Consider the following 10,063-nt stretch of genomic DNA (forward strand, 5'->3'; position numbering starts at 1 on the left):
GGGTGGATTTGGGCTGTCCCAAAATGGAGAAGGTCACCTTGCATATAGCACTGGGCTCCCCATCAGCTGGAAATCCCCCCCTCAGCACCTCATGGATTATGGTCATGGCACAGGCTGCTAATTATCCATCCCATCCCTCTTCCTCAGTGTGTAACAGCACCCCTGACACCCCTTAGCTGTGCACATGGCTGCCCAGAATTAAGGCATTTCTCAGAAACTCTCAAAGCTAAGACAGCTGTAAAACTAAATAAGTTCTGGCATTACAAGGGATATAAGCTGAAGTGTGTGCATGCATAGCTGACTCAACTCCTAACTAACATAGTTACTGTGATGAATGGGTGACCATTGGTTAATTTTTCTGTCCACCATTTCCTTTTTTCTTGAAAAAAGGTATTCCTCTTTCTTTGGGGAAACATCTCCTCTTTTGCCTTTTCTGCAGCTTCTCATATAGTTCCTCTGTGGCCTGCCATTCTTAGTATCTCTACCCCTGCCTCAAGGCTAGGAACCATGAGCAGCCTTACAGAGAGAGGAGAAAGAATGAGTGAATAAAGCCACAATGCAGAGAGAAACACAGACAGAGAAGGAGAGGATGGGCCCAGTGTTTCTGAGTTTCTGGCTCCAGTTGCCTCAAGGCCCCACTAAATCCTGCCTGTTCTGGTTATAAGAGGTTGCAAAAGTCCTCCTACAGGATTGATGAATGTCACTTACAACCCATGGAGTCCTGGCTTGTGTGGAATAGCATGTAATCCAGTAGCCAGAGGTAGGAGCAGCCTAGCACTGGAGTGGCAGTAGGCAAGAGAGAATACCCAGAAAGATCGGATATTCTGACAAAGGAGGGGAGAGTGGGCCAGGCCTTGAAAGAAGGGATGGCAGCCCTGAAGAGGAACATGGTGGGAGTTACGGGGCGGAGGGACACAGGGTAGGCTTTGAGAGTCTGTGGGAGAGAAGGGGGAAAGAAGGGGGGCACAGCCTGGAAGGCCCCCCGTATGTCAAGCTGCGGAGTTGGGACTTTAGTTCCCTTGGTCAGCAACTTTCAGACTTTAGTATTCCAGGACTTCTTTAAAAATGCAGATTCAGGGCAGCCCTGGTGGCTCAGCGGTTTAGTGCAGCCTCCCGCCCAGGGCGTGATCCTGGAGACCCAGATCGAGTCCCACGTCGGGTTCCCTGCATGGAGCCTGCTTCTCCCTCTGCCTGTGTCTCTGCCTCTCTCTCTCTCTCTCTCTCTCTCTCTCATAAATAAATAAAGTCTTAAAAAAAAAAAAAAAGGAAAGGGGGAAAGAAGGCAAAAGGCAAGGCAAACCAAGGTATTGGAAAGTGACAGAAACAGAGATGATGAGGAAGAGGGGAAACCAGGAGGTGAACTTTGAAATATTAAAGCTTGGATGGGGGCAATAGATGGTGATGCTGTGAATGACAGAGAGACTAACAGAACTGCTGGCATTTATCAGGCAGGTGGCAGTGGCCTTCCTTAGACATGTGCACATTTAAGCTCCTGTAGAAAACCAAATAGAAATTTCTATAGACAGCTGGAGACAGAGGCTGGAGCTCAGGCTGGAGCTCAGGCTGGAGCTCAGGCTGGAGCATGACTGTCGGTTTCAGACTCACCAGCATCAAGGTGCAAGGTGAGAGCCGAAGAGTCAAAGTGAGTGAGATCTATACCAGTTCCCATTCTCACCAACAGTGTAAGAGGGTTCCCCTTCTCCACATCCTCTCCAACATTTGCTGTTTCCTGTCCTGTTAATTTTCCCCATTCTCACTGGGGTGAGGTGTATCTCATTGTGGTTTTGATTTGTATTTCCCTGACGACAGAGCATTTTCTCATGTGCTTGTTGGCCATGTGTATGTCTTCTTTGGTGAAATTTCTGTTCATGTCTTTTGCCCATTTCATGATTGGATTGTTTGCTTCTTTGCTGTTGAGTTTAATAAGTTCTTTATAGATCTTGGAAACTAGCCCTTTATCTGATACGCCATTTGCAAGTATCTTCTCCCCTTCTGTAAGTTGTCTTTTAGTTTTGTTGATGGTTTCTTTTGCTGTGCAGAACCTTTTTAACTTGATTAAGTCCCAATAGTTCATTTCTGCTTTTGTTTCCCTTGCCTTCATAGATATATCTTGGAAGAAGTTGCTGTGGCCAAGTTCAAAAAGGGTCCTCAAAGAGTTAAAAATAGAGCTACCCTATGACCCACCAATTACACTACTGGGGATTTACCCCAAAGATACAGATGCAGTGAAAAGCCAAGACACCTGCACCCCAATGTTTACAGCAGCAATGTCCACAATAGCCAAACTGTGGAAGGAGCCTCGGTGTCCATCAAAAGATGAGTGGATAAAGAAGATGTGGTTTATATATACAATGGAGTATTACTTAGCCATTACAGATGACGAATACCCATCATTTGCTTCGAGGTGGATAGAACTGGAAGGTATTATGCTGAGTGAAGTCAATCAGAGAAGGACAATCTTTATATAGTTTTACTCATACGAGGAATACAAAAAGTAGTGAAAAGGATGATAGGGGAAAGGAGAGAAAATGAGTGGGAAAAATCAGAGAGGGTGACAAAACATGAGAGACTCCTAACTCTGGGAAAGGAACAAGGGGTAGTGGAAGGGGAGGTGGGCAGGGGGATGGGGTGACTGGGTGACAGGCACTGAGGGAGGCAGTTGGCGGGATGAGCACTGGGTCTTATATGTTGGCAAATTGAACTCCAATAAAAAAAATATACCAAAAAAAAAAAAATAAGTGAGTGAGATCTCTGAATGGGAGCAGAGTAGGCAGGAGGAAGCTAAGGACTGACCTCTCTCGCTCTGTGTCTGTATGGAATCAGAATTCTAGAACCAGATAGGCCTCCTTACTGAGGGGGAAACTGAGGCCCAGAGAGTGTAACTGACTTAAGGTGGCCAGCAGGTAGAGCGGAGCCTCATTTTCAGGCTGCAACTCTTCCCTTTTGCTTTTGTATGTGTTCCCATGTGTGAGCAGGAGGCAGCATCTGCCCAGGGCACCATTTTGTACCTACTAGCAAAAATCTGCCAAGAGTTCCAAAGTGCTCTAAAAGGTAAAAATCTCCTCCGTATGCAAGAATTGAACTCAGGCACCCAGAGAAAGAAATCCAACAAGTTCCTAAGCCGATTGGGGATGTAAAGACCCCTTCTGAAGGGGCGCTCTCTGCACAAAGGTCCAGCCACAGCTGAGATTGCTTCAATTTCGAGGACACAGAGTTGAGCAGGTCTCACTAGCCCCAACCATTGGCTGAAGCTGAAGTGAGCTAATGCCAGCTGAGCTCTGGGAGTCCCTAGTAGGGTGCACTCACTGGGAGAGGATTCCAGCCTATGCCCAGGGAATACATACAAAGGGCACAGCAGGCTTTCTCTCCTTCAGCAGTTTTGTCTGGAGCCTCCTTCCACTGGCCTCACTTTTCAGAAGGGTTCTGGGGTCCTAAACACCTCTAAAGCTGCTTTCACTGATTCCACTTTCTTTCATATCCCCTGCCCCCCCAGCTGTTTTAAGGCAGCAGCATGCCCTAGTGATCCAGCATAGAAACGAATCCGTTTTGCCTTAAATTAATCTGTTATATAGTACATTTAAGTTGCATGTGCTTTTTCTGAACATGTTTTATTTGACTAATAAAAAATGGGTTTTTTTAACGTGGGGGAGGGGAAAGGAAGCAAATAGATCCCAGGGCAATCATCCAGTTCACAAAATGTTTCTTTGTCAGACAAGAGCTTCCACCCCTGGAGAGTATCCCCTGGAGCCTGTAATCATTTGTTTACAAAAGACACGTAGTAGCTACTCAGTTGATACTTGCAGGCCACACTAATCCTTGAACAAATGAGAGGATGAGATGAATAACTTGGACAGGATAAAAGTCCCATTGAGAAAGAGAAGCAACTGAAAAACTGATGGAACACATTGAATTTCCCAGGACTCTAGACACAGCTGAGTTGTTTGTAGGACCATTGAGTCAAACAGAGCATGCCTGTAGAAAGGCCACCACCAAGCAAGGGGTTCCCTGCCCAAGGTTTCCTCACCCACCCCTATTCATACCTGTTTGGAGGCAGCCGCCCAGAGAGCAAGAAACCGCCCTTTTTTAAAGGTCATGGGAAACACAGGTGAGCACTCAGGTGAGCCCAAAGCAAGCAGTATCTGGCTGTCCCCCAACCTCTCATGCTCTCTGGTGAGGGGCTGTCCCTTCCCTCATCCGCACAAAGCCGGTTGGGGAGGAGGGGTGGCTGCTGCAAATGAAACCAGACCCTTCTTGGGAGGCTCACAGCCTGGGCTCCTGGCCTGGGCAGGGCAGGCCACGTGTTGTTATGGTTGAGTCAACCAGCTGGGAATCAGCAGGGGTTTGTAAGGAAACCACATTAATTAGGAGAAAGCAAACATGACAGTCATTCACTCTGTCGGCCCTTTCCCTTGGCTTCTCTTGCAGACCCCTCCCATCTTGATCTCTACTAGATCAGCTCTCCCCACCTTCCCGTGCCTTTTCACTGCTCCTGTCATTCACAGGGAACATCTGTGTGGCTCTTGGCTCCCACCCATTCTTCCTGGGCGAGGTGGGAGGAAGGCTGGAAGAGCATCTCCATCCACAGCTGGGACCAGAGCTTCCTCTGCCCCGAAGCCATGGATAGGCTGACCCGCCCGTGGCTTCCCAGCTCTTGCCTTTGTTCTGGCCCCATCTGGCTGGCCTGGTGACTGGCGGCAAGTGTCTAGACCAGATCATCTCTGCTGCCAGTTTAAGTTTCTCTTGGAAAAAAAATGAGCATTTCTGCTTCTCATCCCTTGTGAATGTTTCCCTGAACATCTTCATTAGGACAGTTTACTTGGGACTTGAATTATCTCCAGATTTAAGATATAGGATCCAGGACAAGTAACGGACAAAAGAAGGATGATTTCCCTGGCAAATGGGGTGGAAGCAAGGGGGCTGGGTTGCTCTGAAGAAGGAGCAGATAGGAAATTTTGTCAGGCTAAGGAGTGGCCGGTTTACCACCTCCCTTGTCTCATATCCGAGCATCCAGGGTCACTGCTGCTCTCCAGGTTCCAGGATTGCTACTGCAGCTGCAAACAGCTTGCCCTAGGCATGAGGGTGACTAGCCAACAGCCTCAGACACTCTGGTTTTGCATAGCAGCTACCATTCTGCAGCCCCCAGAGAAGGGCGCTTGCTCCTTCTTAGTCTCAGTACTTTTACTTTACTTTTTAAAAAATATTTTATTTATTTGACAGAGAGAGAGAGAGAGAGAGAGAAAGCACAAACAGGGGGAAGGACACAGGGAAAGGGAGAAGCAAGCTTCCCACTGAGCAGGGAGCCCGACGACATGGGACCTGAGCCCAAGGAAGATGCTTAACCAACTGAGCCACTGAGGTGCCCTTCACAGGTTTTTTTTTTTTTTTTTTTTAAGATTGTATTTATTAATGAGAGACACACACACAGAGAGAGAGGCAGAGACACAGGCAGAGGGAGAAGCAGGCTCCATGCAGGGAGCCCGACATGGGACTCGATTCCGGGTCTCCAGGATCAGGCCCTGGGCTGAAGCAGCACTAAACCACTGAGCCACCAGGGCTGCCTGGTTTATTTTTTTAAAAAAGGGACGCCTGGGTGGTTCAGTGGTTGAGTGTCTGCCTCCAGCTCAGGGAGTGATCCTGGATTCTGGGATCGAGTCCCACATGGGGATCCCTGCAGCGAGCCTGCTTCTCCCTCTGCCTATGTCTCTGCCTCTCTCTCTCTGTCTCTCATGAATAAATAAATACAATCTTTTTAAAAAAAATCAAGGGGCACCTAGGTGGCTCAGTTAGTTTAGCATCAGACTCTTGGCTTTGGCCCAGTCATGATTTCAGGGTTGTGGGATCAAGCTTCAAGCCTAGAGTCTGGCTTTGCGCTCAGCTGAGGGTCTGCTCCAAATTCTCTCTCTTCCTCCCCTCTCTGCTCCTCCCCACATGTTCGTTCTCTTTCTCTCTCTCTCTCTCTTTTTTTCAAATAAATAAATAAATAAATAAATAAATAAATAAATAAATAAATTCTTTTTAAAAAATTCCACAGTACACCCAAATGGGGAGAGGAGTATTAAGACTCACTGATGAAATAAATAGAAGATGCTATTCTTGGAGTAGGGAGATAGGTCTTAGAAAATATGTTTGAGGTAAATTCCTAACAACCAGGGATTGGCCAAGTAAGTTATGACACTTCCAGACAATGAAATAGCATATAGCCATTTAAAATAATGCTAAAGGACAGAAAAAAAGACCAAAGAGAAATTCCAGAAACAGATTTACACCAGATAAAATGCAATGGAAGAATGTGTGATCCTTTTAATAAATGGTGCCAGGTCAGTTAAATATCGCTATGGGTTGGGGCGCCTGGGTGGCTCAGTTGGTGAAGCATCTGCCTTTGGCTTGGGTCATGATCCCAGGGTCCTGGGATCGAGCCCATGTCACCAGACTCCCTGCTTGTGGGGCACCTGCTTCTCCCTCTCCCTTTGCCTGTCATTCCCCCTGCTGTGCTTTTTCTCTGTCAAATAAATAAAATCATTTTAAAAAATGAATAAATAAATATCACTATGAAAAAAATGAATCTTAATCTCAATCTCAGACCATATAATAAAACAATTCCAGGTGAGTTTTGATCTAATGTAAAAGGTAAAACAATACAGTTTTTGGAAGAAAACATAAGAGAACATCCTCATGATTTTGAAGAGAAAACAAATTTAAATAAGAAATCACAGAGGCAGGGCAGCCTGGGTGGTTCAGCGGTTTAGTGCTGCCTTCAGCCCAGGCCATGATCCTGGAGATCTGGATCGAGTCCCATGTCAGGCTCCCTGCATGGAGCCTGTTTCTCCTTCTGCCTCTCTCTCTGTGTGTGTCTCACATGAATAAATAAATAAAATCTTAAAAAATAAAAAAGAAAGAAAGCAATCACAGAGGCACCTGGCTGGCTCAGTTGGTAGAGTGTGTGATTCTCAATTTTAGGGTCATGAGTTCAAGTCCCAAGTTGACCATAGAGCCTACTTAAAATGCCAAAAATGGCAACCACAAAAGAAAAAACTGATAAATTACACTGTATTAAAAAATTGAAAGTACTACTCATCAAAAAATATACTATAGAAGGCAACTCAGAGAGGGAGATGACATTTGCAGTACTTATATCCAACAAAAGACAAATATCCAGAATATATAAAGAACTTCTACAAAGCAGTAATAAAAATACAGGCAACCAAATATAAAATGGGTCAAAGACTTGAACAGACATTTTACAGAAGAAAATGTCTAAATGGGGCAGTCCCGGTGACTCAGTGGTTTAGTGCCACCTTTAGCCCAGGGTGTGATCCTGGAGACCCAGGATCAAGTCCCATGTCAGGCTCCCTGCATGGAGCCTGCTTCTCCCTCTGCCTGTGTCTCTGCCTCTCTCTCTCTCTCTCTCTGTGTGTGTCTCTCATGAATAAATAAATAAAATCTTTTTTTAAAAAAAGAAAATCTCTAAATGGCTTACAAACATATGAAAAATGACTCATTTTTATTAGGCATCAGAGAAATGTAAATTAAATATATAATGAAATCCTATGACATATTCACCAGAATGGCCAAGATGAAAATTACAAAAGATATCAAATATTGATAAGGATGTGGAGCAACTAGAATGCTTATATACAATTGGTACCAGAATATACTGTTTTTCAGTATCTGTGATCCAACAGTTCCACTGTTAGATATATTCCTGAGAGACATTTGTTCTTGTGTTCACCAAAAATCATACCAGAAGAGTGTTCATCACAGCACAATTTGTAAAAGACCCAACTGGAAAGCTTCCAAATCCTATTAAAAAAGAAAGGATAAGTTGTAGTATAACCACAGTGGAACATTATATAGCAATGAGAATGAATAAATGACAAGTATACATAACAATATGGGTGAATCTCACAAACATGTTGTTGATGAGTAGATGAAAGCAGACACAAGAGTACATGGTATGTAAGATTCTATCTACACAAAGTTCAAGTGCAGGAAAAAGTGATTTGTGATGCCAAAAGTTAGGATAATGATTATCTTTGAAGAGGGGATAGTGTCTGGAAGGGAACATCAGGGGGTCTTCTGAACTGCTATTAATGTTCAACTTGTTGGTGTGGATAATGTATTCCCTTTGTGAAAATTTATCAAGCTGCACACTGACAATTTGTGTACTTTTTTATATAGGTTATTCTTTATTTTAAAAATAATTAAGGCTAATCTCCATAGCAAAATCTGGTCTCAAAGAATTTTTTTCATGTAGGGACTAATAATAAACAGGTTCAGGGGATCCCTGGGTGGCGCAGCGGTTTGGCGCCTGCCTTTGGCCCAGGGCGCGATCCTGGAGACCCGGGATCGAGTCCCACATCAGGCTCCCGGTGCATGGAGCCTGCTTCTCCCTCCTCCTGTGTCTCTGCCTCTCTCTCTCTCTGTGACTATCATAAATAAATAAAAATTAAAAAAAAAATAAACAGGTTCAGAAAAATAAGATATTACAAAATAAAGTATTATTTCAGTATTATTTCATTTTGCTAAATGTAAATAATGTTTATCTCTGGATTATGGATGATATTTTCTTTTTACTTTATTGTTCTATTTGTTCTACAATAATCACATTACTCATCACTGTATAAAATGCAAGCTGTTTTTCAAAATAAAATTTGATTATATTAAGTCAGGAATAGATAATGAAGGCAGGGTTGGCACTTGAATACTTCAGCTCACTGTATCCAAAATAAGCTCTGGGTAGAGGCTCCCTTACTGCTCTGGTTGCTACAGGATCACCAGTAGCTGGGGGCTCATAAAGAAACATGGGATATGGTACAAGCAGGAAGGACTCACAGTCCTCATACAGAAGGAAAGTGGAGGCTATAGGGAAAGCCAAGGCTTTCTTGATCCTGGTCAGGACATCTCGAAAAATACCCCATCCAAACTGTCTCCTTTACTAATTCATGTGTCTGTTTCATTCACCCAGACTGACCTCTCTCTCCAGGATCTGCCTTTACTGAATGCAATGTTGTTCGGTAACCCGATGCCACATTTCTACTGTTCTTGTCTATGGTGGTATCCCTCAAGCTCCCCATGGAACAGCAGTTCTGCATCTCCCTAGTCCCCCAGGGTGACAGTTGTAGCTGGAAGATGAGCTCCTTCCTTCCCCTTTATCAGGAAACATGCTCTGCCATTTAATGGGCCTGATTTTCTCATCTATGAGTCAGAGTACAGTAACTAGAGAATCCCCTTTCAAATTTATTATGGAGGATGGAAAAGAATATCCTATCCACCAGGTGGAAGAAATGAGTTGTGTACATTTTTTATGGAGCTCTAGGGGAGTATGCTATAAGTCCTGCAAATCCAAAAGAGGGAAAACCAGGCAGTTGTTCTCTTTTGAGTACTATAAGCTTCTGATTATTTTTTTTTAATTTTTATTTATTTATGATAGTCACACAGAGAGAGCGAGAGAGGCAGAGACACAGGCAGAGGGAGAAACAGGCTCCATGCACCGGGAGCCCGATGTGGGATTCGATCCCGGGTCTCCAGGATCGCACCCTGGGCCAAAGGCAGGTGCTAAACCGCTGCGCCACCCAGGGATCCCTAAGCTTCTGATTATTAAAGTACCTCAAACTTATGAAAAGTACCTAGCACAAGGGCCACCTCAGTAACTGCCTTATTAATTAGCTTTTGTTTACTGAGCACTTAGGTCTTATCTAATCTTCACAACAACCCTATAAAAGATTCTACTCATTCATTCAACAACTATATATTGCACTTATGTGTCAGCTCTGTGTTAACTGCTGGAGATATAAGTCAACAAAAAACAGTATCTCTACCTTTGTGGAACTTACAGTCTGGTGGAGAGACACATATTATACAAATAGATGTAAAACCACAATTATGCCAAGTACTAAAATGGAGAGTTATTTGGTGCTGAGATTCAGTAACAGGGAGGTTAAGGAAGACCCTAATGTGGAAGTGAATTTTGAGCTGAGCTCTGAGAAATAAGTAGGAGTTTAACAGGTGGTCAAAGAGCAGGTAGAGGAAATACATATGCAAAGGCCCTGGGGCCAGAGGGAAG

Source organism: Canis lupus, chromosome 7 (assembly GCF_048164855.1).
Source record: "Canis lupus baileyi chromosome 7, mCanLup2.hap1, whole genome shotgun sequence".
NCBI lineage: Eukaryota > Metazoa > Chordata > Mammalia > Carnivora > Canidae > Canis > Canis lupus.